The following is a 19,259-nucleotide window of genomic DNA, read 5'->3' on the forward strand; positions in this document are numbered from 1 at the left end:
TGATCCTAATAAAAATGGCTACCCTTCAAGACCTATAGTACTGCTTTTTGGAAGTGGCATATTAAGGATAGAAAGTGTGCTAATTAAGCTGTTCACAAAAATCAAATTACAATTCTGAGCTTCTTAATATCTGGGTTCAAATGTAAAAGAATGCATCTAAACCAGTTGTATATGATGGGGATTGTTTATGCTATGAACTATTTTCCATGAGTCTAGGTAAACAGACACCAGTGGTCTGGGTCACAAGCTGAGTTGAGAAAAGGCTGACAGTAAAGAGTGGAGATTCTGAATGAGGGGGTCAATGTAGAAAAATGTTGAAAATCATGGTAGACCCAAGAAGACGATGTAGAAGTGAACAATAAAATCTGCTGATGTAAGGCGTCAGAAATCATGTTGGAGGGTGATCCTGACCTCACACTTGAAAGAACATCCTTAATAATGAAATGCAAAGAGCATTATTATTGAATAGTTAGGTGAGTAGTATTGGAGTGTCTGCCTGGATTAAATCTCAGCTCTCACACACACCAGCTTTTGTGAATTTTGAATCTACATAAAAAGGTGTTGCATCAGTTCCTTCATTTGTAGAATTAATGTGATAATATTATGTAATAAATAGAGCTGTTATGTGGATTAAAAGAGATACAGCGTGGAGGAAAGCATTTAGCTTGGGGGATAAAACATAACAAAGAACTCAGTAAACTCTGACTGCTGTTAATGAACTGTTATTACTCATATGCTCATAAATTCTAGATTCTCTGCTCTCACTCAGATGTCCCCACCCCACCCTCTCCTCCACTTGTACAAGTGAACTTCACATCACCAAGTTCTTCCTGGCTTAGACAATGAGAATTATATAACCTTGTGGCATTACACGCTGTACTGAAAGGCAAAGGTTTATAACTTAAACTTAGATATTTTTGAGTTCTTTTAATTTGCCTCATCCCTTATGCTTAGATGTTCATCTTTCATATTGTATTGATGTTTAACTCAAATTCAAATATCACTTTTATTTATGCTAACTTTATTCATTTTTGTAAGTAGACAGGTATGATAAATAAATAAATAAAATGACATCACACTAAAACTTTAAAATATTTCTGAAATAACTCCTCTTCTATGAGGTCTTCCTATAACTACAACTACAATTCTCTCTTTCAAATCCTAACCAAATGTATTTCCATTTTATTGATTGTAACATACATATCACATTATTGACTTACTCTATGTATGCAATTCAATGATTTTTGAGAAGTTCAGAGTGTTGCCAGGCAACACTGCAATCCAGTTCTAGAACATTTCTGTCACTCCAGAAAGAAATCATCCTCTTTGTTCCCACCCCTGGTCCTAGGCAACCATCAGTCTACTTTCTCTTTATATGCATTTACCTTTCTGAACATTTTATATAAATTGATTCATACAGTAAGCGGTCTTTTACAGCTGAGTTTTTTCAGTTATGTATTTTGAGGGGAGGTTTATTCAAGTAGGAGCATGTATCTGGGCTCTCTTCTTTTTATTACTGAACAATATCCCATTGTATGGACACACCATTGTGTTTATCCATTCACAGATTGATGGACATTCCACATTTTTGCTAAAGTGAATTCTGCTATGAACTTCCATATATAAATCTTTGTGATATATATTTTCATTTCTCTTGAGTGGATATCTATGAATCCCAATATTTGCATAACCCTTTCCTATGTCATGTATTATATTCTATTTTGGTATGATTATTTGGGGATCTGTTTTTTACTTTTGCCAGACCCTTAAATATGTGTATTTTCCAATGTCCTTTTTTCATAATTAAAAAAAAAATACGTGTGCTTTAATTGGCTTATCCATTCACAAAGTACAGCTGTCATGTGTACTTGAGTGACTTAAATATCTTCATCTTCAACCTCCCTTTTGTGTGCTACCCTATATAGTCTGGTTTTGGGGAATACTTCTTAGAATATTAAGTAAAGCATAACATTTTGGGTGACAGAATATTGGTATTGTGTTTTTAAAAGATTTTGTACAGTAATGATGTTAAAAGTATTGTCATCTTTAGGAAGTAAATAATACTCATATTAGATCTATAATGAAATTATCTATTTATTTATTTATTTAAAAATTAGTTTAAAAGTACCTTCAATGTTTGCTATCTCCTTATTTCATCGCACACTGTCATTTATCAAGGATTCTCCCGAAGCAAAAAGAATTAATAAACACCTACTTATATAATCTCAAGTGTGGTAAATGAAGAGCTATTTCTTTAAATGGTCATCTTTTCTTTGATTTTAGTTATTAAAAAATAATTTGTGCCTGAAACAGTTTATTGAAAGCGGCAACAGTTTATAACTCAGTGGTGTTCTCACCTTTTTCTTTATATAAAAGGAAAAGAAAGTTATTTTTAATGGCAATTGTGTGCAAATTTGGTGTTGGTGGAGTTGGTGGAAACACCCATTATATAAAAATAAAGAGTGCCTGCTTGGGATATCAGAAGGGTTGTAATTTTGTATTTCGGTTCCCACTTACAATTTATGACTTCAGCAACTTCAAAAGAAATTATAGCTTGAAGCCCACGTGATGCACTTCATTTTCTATTCTTTAAAGTTGAGGGGGTAAAGGAGGACAAATTTCATGGCAAGGAACTGACAGTTGTAAGATTGATGCTAGGGAATAAAATTTCTAGGTGCACGATTTTAAAAAAGAATCTAATAAGATTCCTTAAATCTTGTTTTCTGCCTATTTTTCCTCTTTTATTTTTCAGTTTCTTATTTTACACTTTCACCAATTCCAAGTTGAAATTAGAAAGAATTCATTTTGATTTGCAGGCATTGTATATCAGATTAAAAAGAAAACTGCAATGCATACTCTAATTTTTTTAAACCATGAAATTAGATACCCTAAAACTGGGACTGATTTTACACTGTCCTTTAAAATGTCTTTATGAGTAATATTTGAAGGACAGTGACTCATTAGAAAAAGAGGGGAAAAAATGCTGATTCTAGTTATACTGATATTTACAAGTGGTTATGTAGCTTAGGGGTTTACTTTAGCACAGTCTTTTAAAACTGCAAAGCTAAATGAGAACACTATTATTCCATTTTCTTCCTACTCTATGAAAGATAACTTCATTTTGCTACAGATAACTAGTTACCCAGAGAAGTTTGAGACCCCGTGGTACATATCAGTTATACATGATGTGAATTCCAAAACAGATGCTATGTAGGCCAGTATCAGAAAATACATTCTTTGAAAAGTGAAGGTTAGAGTTTCTACCCTTGTACAGAAGTTGATATATCTGTACATAAGAGGGAAATCTATTTAGTCTATATCATAATCCCATCCAATACTTGATTACTAATTAACAGACATCCCTTTAATTTCTTCTCAGAGTGAAATCTAACTAGACCTTCAAATTTTCTGAAAAATATGTTATCAATAATACAGCAATATGGACATGCATACACTGATTATGACAGTGTAAATTGATATAATCTTTATGGAAAGTAATCAAGAAATTTTCATATTTGTTCAAAATTTTAACAATATTCTGGGAATATATCCAAATTAATAAATGAAAATAAATTTTAAACAAGTTCTAAATAAAAACATGCTTAATACAGTATTTTTTGGAAATATACAAAATTATTTAAAATATTCTAAGGTAGAAGTATGATTTGCTAACGTATAGCACATTCATTTAGCATTGTGTGGTGATCTACTATTAAAAATAATATTATAAATAAGATCTAATCATATAAGAATGTCTTATTATGTAGTATTAAGCAAAAGTAGGATGCAAAACTAGATTTACGATATAATTGCAAGTTCATAGAAAGATGAATGAAAGAGAAACTGACAAAAATGTGGCTGAATTCTGGTTTTATTATAGTGGTTTGAATATGGCTCATTTGATTTATTTAAGTGCCTGTATTTAATGCATTAGTCATACCCATATATGTTCTGTTTATTATCTGAACATGGAAAAAACATATTTATTGAATTAGTTTGAAGTTGACTTTTAAAACCTTCTCTATTCAATTATTCTTCTCTGCCTTTAGATTCATTCTCAGGAAGATTACATTGCTTTTCTGATCATTTTCAGGTATTAAAAAATCCAGTTCAATCTATCAACACAAGCATCAGTCCCCTCTGGACCTTACCCTATGTCTCTCTTTGGCCGTTGATTTTTATCCTTTAATATCCTTTGTAATAAACCTGTATTTTAGTGAGTAAATTGCTTTCCTGAATTCTGTGAACTTCTCTAGCAAATTAAATGAACATGATAGGGCTTGTAGGAACTCTGGTTTATAGGGAGTCAGTCAGAGGCACAGGTGATAACCTGGACTTGTTGTTGGAGTCTGAAATGGACAGAAGAGGCAGACTTTGAGACTGAGCCTTTAATCTGATGCTATCTATCTCCAAATAGTGTTAAATTTGTAGGACCCCTAGCTGGTGTCACAGAATTGCTTAATGCCTGAAAAACTCACACATCTGACATCAGTAGTGTAGCAGTGCCACAGTAGAATATTTAGAGAAGAGGACGAAACAGGAGGAGTGTTTTCCTTTTCATTTCATGGACTGTTACAAGTTAAAGATATTAAATATACTGCTGCTCCTTTTTCTTTTTCATTGCTCTATTTCCTTAGGTTTGTTGATTATGAAATGAGTTAAAATCATTACTAGCCCCAAGGGAGATATCAGAGAATTGTACCCTGAATTGTACCCTGCCAAAGAAATACGTTTTTTTAATAGTTAAGACATGTAAGTTCTCACAAACAGATGTTAAAAGATAAAGTGAGGCACATTAAATTTCTCTTTATTGGGATATAGTTGCTTTACAATATTGTGTTAGTTCCTTCTATACAGCAAAGTGAATCAGCTATATGTATACATAAATCCCCTCTTTTTTGGATTTCCTTCCCATTTAGGTCATCACAGAGCTTTGAGTAGAGTTTTCTGTGCTGTAGAGAAGGTTCTCATTAGTTATCTATTTTATAAATAGTAGTGTATATATGTCAATCCCAATCTCCCAATTCATCCCACTCTCTGTTTCCCCTCTTGATGTCCATACGTTTGTTCTCTATGTCTGTGTCTCTATTTCTGCTTTGCAGCTAGATTCATCTGTAAGATTTTTCTAGATTCCACATACATATGCATTAATATACAATATTTGTTTTTCTCTTTCTGACTTACTTCACTCTGTTATGACATTTTCTAGGTCCACCTACATCTCTACAAATGAACCAATTTCATTCCTTTTTATGGCTGAGTAATATTCCATTGCATATATGTACCACATCTTTATCCATTCATCTGTTGATGGGCATTTAGGTTGCTTCCATGACCTGGCTATTGTAAATAGTGCTGCAATGAACATTGGGGTGCATGTGTCTTTTTAAATTATGGTTTCATTGCATATATGTACCACATCTTTATCCATTCATCTGTTGATGGGCATTTAGGTTGCTTCCATGACCTGGCTATTGTAAATAGTGCTGCAATGAACATTGGGGTGCATGTGTCTTTTTAAATTATGGTTTTCTCAGGGTATATTCCCAGGAGTGGGATTGCTGGGTCATATGGTAGTTCTATTTTTAGTTTTTTAAGGAACCTCCATACTGTTCTCCATAGTGGCTGCATCAATTTATATTCCCACCAACAGTGCAAGAGGGTTCCCTTTTCTCCACACCCTCTCCAGCATTTATTGTTTGTAGATTTTGTGATGATGGCCATTCTGACCGGTGTGAGGTGATACCTCATTGTAGTTTTGATTTGCATTTCTCTAATAATTAGTGATGTTGAGCAGCTTTTCGTGTGCTCCTTGGACATCTGTATGTCTTCTTTGGAGAATGTCTATTTAGGTCGTCTGCCCATTGTATGATTGAGTTGTTTGGGTTTTTTTTGATATTGAGCTGCATGAGCTATTTGTATAGTTTGGAGATTGTTCCCTTGTCCTTTGCTTTGTTTGCAAATATTTTCTCCCATTCTGAGGGTTGTCTTTTCCCCTTCTTTATGGTTTCCTTTGCTGCATAAAAGCTTTGATGTTTCATTAGGTCCCATTTGTTTATTTTTGTTTTTATTTTCACTACTCTAGGTGGTGGGTCAAAAAAAGATCTTGCTGTGATTTATGTAAAAGAGTGCTCTTCCTATGTTTTCCTCTAAGAGTTTTATAGTGTCCAGTCTTACATTTAGGTCTTTAACTTATTTTGAGTTTATTTTTGTGCATGGTGTTAGGGAGTGTTCTAATTTCATTCTTTTACATGTAGCTGTCCAGTTTTCCCAACACCACTTATTGAAGAAACTGTGTTTTCTCCATTGTATATCCTTGCCTATTTTGTCATAGATTAGTTGACCATATGCACATGGATTTATCTCTGGGCTTTCTATCCTGTTCCATTGATCTATAATTCTGTTTTTGTGCATGTACAATACTGTCTTGATTACTGTAGTTTTGCAGTATAGTCTGAAGTCAGGGAGCCTGATTATTCCAGCTCCGTTACTCTTTCTCAAGATTGCTTTGGCTATTCAGGGTCTTTTGTGCTTCCATACAAATTTTAATTTTTTTTTTTTTTTGCACTATTTACAAATTCTGTGAAAATGCATTTTCAGTGCCATAGGGATTGCATTGAATCTGTAGATTGCTTTGGGTATTATAGTCATTTTCACAGTATTGACTCTTCCTTTTGAAGAGTTTATTTGAGTATCCTGGATTCACATTGGCAGTTCCAAAACGGAGGTGATTAAGAGTGCTCCACTGAAAGAAACTTGGGGGAAGGTTTTTATAGAGAAGACCAGGAAATAAAGCAAGGGAATTATTTGAATTGCTATAGCTTAAGTGGTTGCATTATTTAGGAAAAGCTAGTTGGCTATGATTGGTTTTCTTCTTGATCTTGAGTCATTTACAGGAATTGACTCTGGCTTAGGTTTTGCTTTGCTTACATAAGCAGCCAAGGCTTTAGAGCCACCCCAGTTTAATGTCTCTTTATTTGGTTACTTTAAAACAGACATTATATTATTGACCTTGACATTCAGTTTTATCACCAGTGGAGCCTGTATTATTTTTATGCTGATATTAATTTAAAATAAGGTGCAAAAATGCTCTTCTGATTCTTCTAATTTGAAAAAATATTTTTTTTTTTCCACATCTTTCCAAGACTTCCCCTCAAAAAGCCACAAAACTCTCCTCATACCTGGGATGTTTTGCAGGTCATATTTTGAGGGCAGAGCACTCCCTTTCCTAAATGTTGCTGCCATTTTGGGGGTCTTTTTTCACTCTTTTAACCTTCCTCCCCCTTCCATTTTTGTCCACCTTGCTTTTTGTTAGTTTTTTTCATACTGTCAAACATCAATATGTTGTATATTGATTTTTGATCTTACAACTTTTCTGACTTGTTTATTACTTTTAATAGTTTTTTTTTTTTTTTGGATCCTAGGATTTTCTCCATACAAGTTCATATCATCTGTGAATGAAAACAATTTTACTTCTTTCTTTCCAATTTGGATAATTTTACTTCTTTTTCTTCCCTGATTACACTGGTTAGAATCCTCAGTAAAATATTGAATAACGTTGATGAGAGTAGACACCCTGGCCTTGTTCCTGATCTAAGGAAGGAAACATTCACGTTCACCATTAAGGGTGTTGTTATCTGTATTAAGTGTCCTTTATCAGGTGGAAGGATTTTTCATTTATTCTTATCTTTTTGAGAGTTGTCATTGTTGTTTCAATTAATGAGTGTAGGATTTTGTCAAATACTTTTTTCTGTGGCTCTGGGGATCCTCACATGGTTTTGTCTTTTATTCTATTTATAATATATATTACATTAACTGATTTTTGCATATAAAGCTAACCCTATATTAGTTGGATAAATCTTACTTATTTGTGATATATTATTCTTTACATGTTGCTGTATTCAGTTTGCTAATATTTGTTGAAGATGTATAAATGTATATCTTCATAAAAACAAGTATCTAGGGCTTCCTTGGTGGAGCAGTGGTTGAGAGTCCATCTGCCGATGCAGGGGACACGGGTTTGTGCCCCGGTCCGGGAAGATCCCACATGCCATGGAGCGGCTAGGCCCGTGAGCCATGGCCACTGAGCCTGTGCGTCCGGAGCCTCTGCTCTGCAACGGGAGAGGCCACAACAGTGGGAGGCCTGTGTACCGAAATAAACAAACAAACAAACAAACAAAAAGTATCTATTTTGATATATAGATATAGATACTTGATCTATTGACCCATTACACTCTCTTTTGTGGATCTCTCTCAATGGATCAAATATAATAAATTCTCAGCTATGGGGGAATCCAGGTGAAGGGAATTTTTTGTACTGCTCTTTCAGCTGTTCTTTAAGGTTGACATTATTTCAAAATGAAAAAAAAAGTGAATTTACCTAGAACATATTGAACATTCTGTATGCCAAGAAATAAGTGCAGAGATAAAACATGGTCTTGTATGCAACCAGCAAAGAATGTTAAGAGGAGAACACCATGTTGTAAATTTACTTCCTCACTTTGAGCCTCACTGTTAGCAATCCAAGGGCATCTACTCACCTTGTAGATGTCCAGAGCCTTGTGTTCTGAAGGGCTTGCTCTTCTGGTTCTGAAGTGGGGCAAACCTACGGTTTGTTCTACCTCTGTTATGTTAATTAAAAAATGTCAGTAACTAGTTCAACATCTGTCCTGAGGATAGGAAACCTGGAGCCTCAAGAAGGAAGTAGAGTACCTGTCTATACACAAATAGCCTGCTACAATTTCTCTCTTCCTTTATGAAGTTATTCTTTACCACTGAGAAAGTGAAAATATCTCACTTGAGCAAAATGGAAACTTTTAAGTCTTGTATATCTTATAACCCCTTGGCTAAATAATACCTAAGTTTTGTAAATATTCTCATCTATAGCTTTAAAAGTTGTCATATTAAATCCAGCTGTATATTTCATGTATGGGTTTATATATATTTCATATATGGTCATATATACATGTGTGTATATGTATATATATATTTCTTCTTTACATTTTAATAAACACAAAATGTCTAGAACCCACCCAGTTCTCTCATAGAAGACCACCTTAAGTGGGTGGGGTGGGGTGCAAAAGATTTTCTCAGTTTGTATCTTCTGGAATGTATTTAAAATATAACATGAAATGTTAGAGCTACATCAATAAGGATCTGAACACCAGAATGATCTGTACTTCATTGATCTGATCTACTTCGTTGATCTATCAATCACCCAAAGGGCAATAAGAAATACAATAAAATGCTCTCAGCTGCAGCTCCACAGAACAGACACATTTTGATTGAGAAGAGAAAAGCTGAGACTAGAAAAAAGTTTAGTTGTTCAGTGCTGTCTAAAAATGAAGATAAATAGGTAGCTAGAATGTTGTGGAAATCTGAGGCCAGAAGCAGGAAAGGACAAGAGAAGGATACTGAATGTGGAAGATAAATAGGCATGAAAACATAAGCTTTAAGTGACTCAAATATTTTGGCTAGGATCATTGTCAGTAGTAGCAAATTATGAAAAGTCAGCAATACCTTAATGAATTGCTCTTATAACTGAGGCAATTTAAAATAAATATGAAAGAATTCAAGGCTTCTTTTTCAGAGAAGAGCACAGTAGAGACACATATCTGAGAGCAAAGAATCCTGAGTGCTTTGGGACTTGAAACTTGAAACTATTTCAAAATAGTTATGAACTGAATTTTATCTTTTTCTCCTTATTTTACCTTCTTTCTTATCTCTTGCTTCCCTTCTTTATTTTTCTTATTTTTCCCATTTTCCCTCCATTTTCCCCCTATATTACTCCTTATAACATAATGAATTATAAAGTTGAAAGGGTACTCCATGCATTTAAAACAAGCATGCAATTTATTGTTAATACTTCCAGGGCCATGTTGAGGAAATGTGAGTCATAGAAATAGATAAAAATTATAATCAATGTTAAATAAGTACTTCCCACTTCCTTGGAAACACCCCTTATTTTAACTAATATGAAATGATAAAATACATGTGAAAAGGCTCTACATCTCTAATACACAACTAAAATTTTTCATTATTCTTTACCCATATCTAAGACAGGCTAACAAGAGAATATCAGCTAATTCATCCTTCAACTGATATATAAACATACTGAAGATCCTTTCAGTACTTCTCTCCCAACTGAATGTATGAAGTTTTTGGTTGCCAGAAATTATTTGATCACTCATAAGGCTGTTGATTCCATTTGTGCTGTTTTGTGAGTTCATGAAGAAAAATGAACCTATTAGTTGGACTTGACAACAGCTATTATACATACATTTATATATATATATATATATATAATATCTTATATATATGTATAAAATCTATGAATATGAGGTTATTACTTATACAATTATGTTAGGTTATATGGCAAAATGAATTTCACATATGCAGTTAAATGCCTGATCAGTTGAATTTGCGTTCATCCAAAGGGAAGTCATCTTGAGTAGGTTGACCTAGTCAGTTGAGGTCTTTATTGGTCTCCGACTGGCTTGGAAGAAAGTAAAGAGCCATGTTGTAAGAGTAGGGGGCCAGGTGGCAAACACCTGAGCGAGGCTTCTAGGAGCCAAGAGCATCCCCAGCCAAGAACCAACAAAAAAATAAGAACTTTAGTCTCAAAACTACAAGGAAATGAATTCTGCCCAGAAACAGTGATCTTGGAAGAAAGCCCCAAGCCTCAGGCAATATTGCATTCCCAGCTGATACCTTGATTTCAGCCTGGTGATATCCTAAACAGAGGACACACCTAACCCAAGCTTTGCTTCTTCTCTGCCTTTCTAATATGAAAATCATGCCCTACATTTATTGTGAATTTAAAAAGCATAAATTAAGGATTTTGATGCCATCTCAAACTGCAAGGGAAAATGTGTTTCATTGATTTTCTCTATATTTTCTTTATTTTTTCCCATTCCCTATTTTACTTATCTTTAATCTTTACTGTTTCCTACTTTTGCTTGCGTTTGGATTTGGCTTAATCTTATTTTTTCTAGCTTATTAAGGTGGAAGTTTAGATTACTTTTTTTGTGAAATGTCTTCTTTTAAAATGTAGGAGTTTGCAGATAAAATTTTCCCTCTGAGCACTAATATCCCTGCATTCTATACGTCTTCATTAGTGGTGTTTTAATTTCCATTCATGGCAACTTATTTTCTAATTTCTTTTGTGAGTTCCTCTTCCACCCATTGATCATTTAGGAATGAGTCATTTAACTTCCAGGTAATTTGAATTTCCAACACTTTTTTCTATATACCTTTCTAATTTGATTCTACTGTGGTAGGAGAATGTACTTTGTAACACTGAAATGCTTTCAAGTTTGTTGAGACTTGTTTTATGGCCTAGAATATGTTCTATCTTTTTTTTTTTCACACATGCACACTGTATTTTATTTTTACAAGATATAAATAGACTGACACCAACCATTGTAAATGGATGACCACAACAAAAGCAACAATGATTGCAAACATGAAACACACTCACAGTGTGTCATAATATTGACATTCAGTACAGTAATCCTGCACTGTAACAGCTCCTTTACTTTGCAGTGAAAATTGATTTGTATATTCTTTGCCTCTGAGTCCTTGTGGGATTCTTTATTTTAAATGAAACAGAAAGTCACAAAAATTATAATCATCCTCATCAGTTCACTCAGTCCCATGTAATTAATTTTTTTATCTTGATCTTTTGTTAGCACTTTTATGAGTTCATCAATTTTTCATTAGAGTTCTGAAAATGCTTATTCATTCAGTTCAGCAGTACAGTCAGTTACCAGAAACCTGTACTTGTCAGAGTCTTTTCCATGAATTCCTTGAAGATGAAACCCTCTTATAGGAACATACTTGCGAAAGCATCAGAGTACACCCAGAACTGTCTGTAAATGACAAAAGACTTAAAAATGACCATGGTTAAAGATTTGATGAAAGTTCATAATAATGCAATTGACAAGGAAATTTAGTTATTTCTGAGATATACATTTTAAAGTAATAACTAGAATTATGACTTATAACAATATACCAGAACATATAAGATTTTTAGAAATTTCATGTAATGTCTGAAACATTTATATTAACATATTTCCATACAAAAAACCCAATGAAAGTTTAATATTAATTGTTTTGTTTGTTTTTTTACACTGCAGGTTATCATTAGTCATCAATTTTTTTTTTTTTTTTTTTTTTTTTTTTTTTTTCGGTACGCGGGCCTCTCACTGTTGTAGCCTCTCCCGTTGCGGAGCCCAGGCTCCAGACGCGCAGGCTCAGCGGCCATGGCTCATGGGCCCAGCCGCTCTGCGGCATGTGGGATCTTCCCGGACTAGGGCACGAACCCGTGTGCCCTGCATCGGCAGGTGGACTCTCAACCACTGCACCACCAGGGAAGCCCAGTCATCAATTTTATACACATCAGTGTATGCATGTCAATCTCAATCGCCCAATTCAGCACACCACCATCCCCACCCCACCGCAGTTTTCCCCCTTTGGTGTCCATATGTCTGTTCTCTACATCTGTGTATCAACTTCTGCCCTGCAACCTGGCTCATCTGTACCATTTTTCTAGGTTCCACATACATGTGTTAATATATGATATTTGTTTTTCTCTTTTTGACTTACTACACGCTGTATGACAGTCTCTAGATCCATCCATATCTCAACAAATGACTCAATTCCGTTCATTTTTATGGCTGAGTAATATTCCATTGTATATCTGTACCAAATCTTCTTTATCCATTCATCTGTCGATAGGCATTTAGGATGCTTCCATGTCCTGGCTATAGTAAATAGTGCTGCAATGAACATTAGGGTGCATGTGTCTTCTTAAATTATGGTTTTCTCTGGGTATATGCCCAGTAGTGGGATTGCTGGATCATATGGTAGTTCTATTTTTAGTTTTTTAAGAACCTCCATACTGTTCTCCATAGTGGCAGTATCAATTTACATTCCCACCAACAGCGCAAGAGGGTTCCCTTTTCTCTGCACCCTCTCCAGCATTTGTTGTTTGTAGATTTCCTGATAATGCTCATTCTAACTATAGTTAGAAGGTGAGGTGATACCTCACAAAACTACAGTGAGGTGATACCTCAATGTAGTTTTGATTTGAATTTCTCTAATAAGTAGTGATGTTGAGCAGCTTTTCATGTTCTTCTTGGCCATCAGTATGTCTTCTTTGGAGAAACGTCTATTTAGGTCTTCTGCCCATTTTTGGATTGGGGTGTTTGTTTTTTTAATATTGAGCTGCATGAGCTGTTTATATATTTTGGAGATTAATCCTTTCTCCATTGACTCATTTGCAAATATTTTCTCCCATTCTGAGGGTTGTCTTTTCATCTTGTTTATGTTTTCTTTGCTGTGCAAAAGCTTTGAAGTTTCATTAGGTCCCATTTGTTTATTTTTGTTTTTATTTCCATTACTCTAGGATGTGGATCAAAAAAGATCTTGCTGTGATTTATGTTAAAGAGTGTTCTTCCTATGTTTTCCTCTAAGAGTTTTATAGTGCCCGGTCTTATATTTAGGTCTTGAATCCATTTTGAGTTTATTTTTGTGTATGGTGTCAGGGAGTGCTCTAATTTCATTCTTTTACATGTAGCTGTCCAGTTTTCCCAGCACCATTTACTGAAGAGACTGTCTTTTCTCCATTGTATGTCTTTGCCTCCTTTGTCATAGAATAGTTGACCATAGGTGCATTCGTTTATCTGTGGGCTTTCTATCTTGTTCCATTGATCTATGTTTTTGTTTTTGTGCCAGTACCATATTGTCTTGATTACTCTACCTTTTCAGTATAGTCTGAAGTCCAGGAGTCTGATTCCTAGGGATGCAAGGATTCTTCAATATATGTAAATCAATCAATGTGATATACCATATTAACAAATTGAAGAATAAAAACCATATGATCATCTCAATAGATGCAGAAAAAGCTTTTGACAAAATTCAACACCCAGTTTTGATAAAAACTCTCCAGAAAGTGGGCATAGAGGGAACCTACCTCAACATAATAAAGTCCATATATGACAAACCCACAGCAAACATCATTCTCAATGGTGAAAAACTGAAAGCATTTCCTCTAAGATTAGGAATGAGACAAAGATGTCTACTCTCACCACTATTATTCAACACACAGTTTTGGAAGTCCTAGCCACAGCAATCAGAGAAGAAAAAGAGGTAAAAGGAATACAAATTGGAAAAGAAGAAGTAAAACTGTCACTGTTTGCATATGACATGATACTATACATAGAGAATCCTGAAAATGCCACCACAAAACTACTAGAGCTAATCAATGAATTTGGTAAGTTGCAGGATACAAAATTAATGTACAGAAATCTTCCATTCCTATACACTAATGATGAAAAATCTGAAAGAGAAATTATGGAAACACTCCCATTTACCATTGCAACAAAAAGAATAAAATACCTAGGAATAAACCTACCTAGGGTGACAAAAGACCTGTATGCAGAAAACTATAAGACACTGATGAAAGAAATTAAAGATGATACAAACAGATGGAGAGATATACCATGTTCTTGGATTGGAAGAATCAATATTGTGAAATTGACTATACTACCCAAAGCAATCTACAGATTCAATGCAGTCCTTATCAAATTACCAGTGACATAGAATATATTCTATCTCACAGAATATTTCATGTGTGCTTGAAAAGTATGTGTATTCTGCTGCAGTTGTGTAGAGTGTTCTACAGATTTCTGCTAATTGGCCTACAACATTGCTCAGGTCTGTTTTTTGTTGATCTTACCCCTAATTCTTCTACCCATTTCTAAATGTAGTGTATAGAAGTCTCTAACTATTATTATTGAATTGTGTATTTCTCCTGTCAATTCAGTGTTTGCTGCATGTATCTGGAGGCTGTTTTTAGTTTAACATACTTTTATAAATGTTAGGTCTTCTACATGGAGTGACCCTTTATCAATATCATTATCTTCATACTATCTTTTAATCTTTTAAGCATGGCTTCCTTTAGTTCCTTTCACATATGTATTATAATGCTTTGAAGTCTTTGCTAAGTCTATCATCTCATCCCCTTCAAAACAGTTTTCATTTCCTGTCTACCCCCACCCCCTGCCCTGTGTATGGACCACACTTTCTTGTCTCTTTGGATGATACAAATTTTATGTTGAAAATTGATCATTTTAGATAATACATTAAGAAACTGCAACTGCTCCCCCACCAAAAGTTGTTGCTGTTTGCTTAATCATTTGTTTATTTCTTTAGAACTTGGCTGAACTAATTCTGTGAAATTTTTTCCCCCCAAAATGTGTAATTTTCAATGTCCCTGCTCAGATGCCCCCCCCCTTGCTTTTACCTTAGCTACTAGAAGGATTTAACTACTTAAGGATTGCCCCTGTGTCAACATAGTCTACTTAGTGATCAAAGGTGTGCTTAAGCCCCTTAATCAGTCAGATATTTACCTATTAGCATCAGATATATATATATGCGGCTTATACGCTACTCTCAAGTTTCAGTGAGTTTATGTGTTTATTTATGCTCCATGTTTAGTTAGGGACTTTTAGGTTGGGTGTTTCCTCTCTGATCTCTCCAGAGAGGTTATAGCCTTGGGCATGCATACAGTCTTCCAGAACTCCAGGGATGTGTGTAATTTTATTTTTGAACCTGGTTTCCTAGAAGCTACCTTTGAGTAAGAGTAGTTCATTCAGCCAATGTTTGGTTAGAGTTGCATTTAAGCCCTTTTGCCAGTGAATCTTCTGTCCTGTCTTAATGAGTCTGTCTGAAGTTGGGTAGTGCTGTTAAATCTGATCCAGGCCCTGCTGTGATTGCTCCTGAGTGGATGCAGCCTATCACAAATGCATGGTCTTCCTGTCCCAGAGTTGCCTGTGATCTCAGGAGGGCTCTTCTTGGCTGTCTCTTTTCTTGGCTCTCTATTAAGCTTCCTGGTATTCTGCCATTTTGCTGGCATTAGAAGCTACCATTTATAATGCCATTTGCAGCAACATGGATGGACCTAGAGATTGTCATACTGAATGAAGTACGTCAAACAGAGAAAGACAGATACCATATGATATTACTTATATATGGAATCTAAGAAAATGGTACAAATGAACCTATTTACAAAGCAGAAATAGAGTCATAGATGTAGAAAACAAGCTTGTGGTTACCAAGAGGGGAAGGGGGGTCAGGAGGGATAAATCGGAAGCTTGGGATTGACATATACACACTGCTATATATAAAGTAGATAATTAATAAGAACCTACTGTATAGTACAGGAAACTCTACTTAATACTCTGTAATGACTTATGTGGGAATAGAATCGATAAAAAAGAGTGGAGATATATATATATAGATAGATAGATAGATATAGATATATAGATATATAAAACTGATAACCTATAACTGATTCACTTTGCAGTACAGCAGAAACTAACATAACATTGTAAATCAACTGTACTCTAATAAAAATTAATATTAAAAAAGAAGCTACCCATGTCTTCTTAATTGCTCCCCACCAAGATCACCACTGTTTTCAACAATGCCCTTAAGTGTGGTTTTCTCCACTCTTTGTTCTAAATGAAGTCAGTCCCCTCAGGCAGAGTTCTGAAGCTCTTTATTCCTAGGGACTTCCCTTCACACTAGGCAAAATCTTTGGGTCAATGTTTGGAGCTGGGGGCCAAAGGGAAACCTGCCTAGCCTGGAGTGACACCTTTGCCTTAAGAGGCACTGAGAGGAAGTATGTCTGCCCTTCCACCTGGACCCTTTAGTCTAAGAGATAGCTGGGGTATGGGTGAGCAAGGACTCTGAATTATTGGCCTGTAGCCCCTGAAATAAATTTTCCACCCTCCAAGGGGGGGATGAGTAAAAAGGGGTTCTATGATTGAGGGCAGGGAAAGCAAGACAGTGAAGGCAAAACAATATTCTCCTTCTAGTGTGAAATTGTAATCCCAAATCTGGAGCTGGGATAGGAAGGATCCCCTTTCTTCTTGGCTGTACCTGCCCTGGGTAGAGTCCCCATAGCATGGAGCTTTGCTGAGTAGCAAATTAGAGATTATTTTAGAGGTTATTTTACTGTTTTTAACCAAGATTTAGTAGATTTTCTTGAATGAATGTTTCTCCATGTAGACAATTTGGATTTTAAGTGATGGCTTTAAAATATCTATACCATTTAAACTGTTGTTTTGAGGGGGTAGAAGGTCTGCCAAGCTCATTACTCTACATCCTGAAGGTCTTTTTTTCTAAACAGTGTTGATAAAGAGATTTATGGTATACCCATTTCAGTTTTCTCCATTGCTCTTCCAAATGCATTCCCCGATATACATCAACACTGCCATTTCACTGCATTCGGCTAGGCATTATTCTCCGCTAGGCCACTTTGCTAAGCTGAATCTTTACTACACACACGGCATCTAGTCTCTCATCAAAGTCCATCACTTATAATCCAGAAAACTGTGTCTTCTCCTTGTCTTAATGGCTGTATGTTTCGACTAATCCAACCATAGTTATGTGGACTGCACAACCTCCACTATTTTCTTGATTACCTTTTTATTTAGGAATAATAGTGAAAATCATTGCATTAAAGATTCAGATCATATGACTCTTTATACAAGTCTACCACATTTTCAAATCTCTCTGACCTACAAAATAGGAATGACTATTCAAAGCCTTCAAGTTCCTCTATCCATTGGCTTCCGTCCCAAGTTTAATCTGCCATCGAACTCATAACTGCTCACTTAAAATAAAACTTTCACATATTTTCCCTCTCTTCTGTCAGCTATTAGGAAGTTATTGGCATATTTTTCTCTTCAAAGTATCATTACATACTCACTCTCTTCATGAATTTCTCCAGGTACATCCCCGCTTGGCTATATTAATTTCAACAGTTTTTTTTTTTTTTTTTTTTCAGTGTATGTTCATATCTCTGTAAGAGGCTGAATATGTTAATATATTTACTCTCTAACTTCTGTGCTGTAATTTAAAAAATCTATTTCTTTCCTTAAGACTTTTAACATTCCAGGAGTATGATTATATCTATGCTTTCTTGTGTCTAATGTACAATTAGCAGTACTATGATATACATTAAGTTGATAGTTTAATTTTAATAGAATATCTAAGTAAGGCACACTGGGAAAAATATTAGAAAATTATGCTGTGCTATTTCTCAGAAGTAGTTTGGCTTCTAATCTTTGGAAACTCCATTATATAAAAGGAAATTGGTATACCGTTTTTACGAGACCTGAATCTAGTCTTAGAAATGCTTATTTAAAACTTAAATTAACAACATTTTATGGAAGACTCATACATGCATTGCCTTTAGTTGTTTCACTTTGAGCAAGTCACTTAATGTCTTTGAGTCTATATTACCACATCTACAAAATAAAAAATCGGGAACAACGATTTCTGAGGCCTCCTCTGTGTTAAAATACTCTCCTTTCTGTACTCTAGAAAATCACCAATTATGGTTGACTGTAATTGACCTGCTGATGTCAGAACCTGGCTTAGTTGATAGTGGAACGGTTGTCACTGCCAAGTCCCATCCCTGTGGTTGAGTGCCCTCAGGAGCTGGCCATATTTGGAAGTTTTCAGTATGACTTGCTCATAAGTGGCTATCCCATCTCTTGGGGAAGGCAGGACTTCACTGTCAACAACTTTCTCTTCTCTTGATATGTAAGCTGATTCTGTGTTTGAAGAATTCCAGAAAATTTTTAAAAAGTTCTGATCAGGCATATTCTACACTATTCAAAGAGAGTTCATTATACTTTGAAACTTTTAATACATTACAACTTGCTTATGTTACCCAACCCCCTATTTCCACCACCCACAACCTTTTCAATATGTCCAAGACTGCTATTATGCAGCTTGAAATTAGGAGTTGAGGGCAGGGTGGAGGAGACTGGAGCCAAAAGCAACACTGAGACTAATAATGAATCCCAATTTGTCAAGTCCATGTAACCATTTGCCAAACAATGTTTTAAATGATTTAAAGAGCCCAGTGTGTATTATAGACCAGTTCCCAAGCTACGTTAGCCTACACACTGACAAGTTATGTGGATTTTCACATACTAATTTACAAACTCACTGAGAATGAACTAAAGAATTTATGTATCTTTTCATTCGTTACAAGAAAATTATAGAATTCTTTTCCTAACAACACACATGAATGGTACCACAAGCCAAAACATATCAACCTCATTAGTTTCCCTATCAGGTTGCATTAAAAATGTTCTCCCTATAACACTCAGTAAACAGGCTCATATGTGTACCATAAACTTTGTTATATGTGCCAAGCTAAGAAAGAGCAGAGGAGG

The sequence above is a fragment of the Kogia breviceps genome, chromosome 3, assembly GCF_026419965.1.
Source record: "Kogia breviceps isolate mKogBre1 chromosome 3, mKogBre1 haplotype 1, whole genome shotgun sequence".
Classification (NCBI taxonomy): Eukaryota; Metazoa; Chordata; class Mammalia; order Artiodactyla; family Physeteridae; genus Kogia; species Kogia breviceps.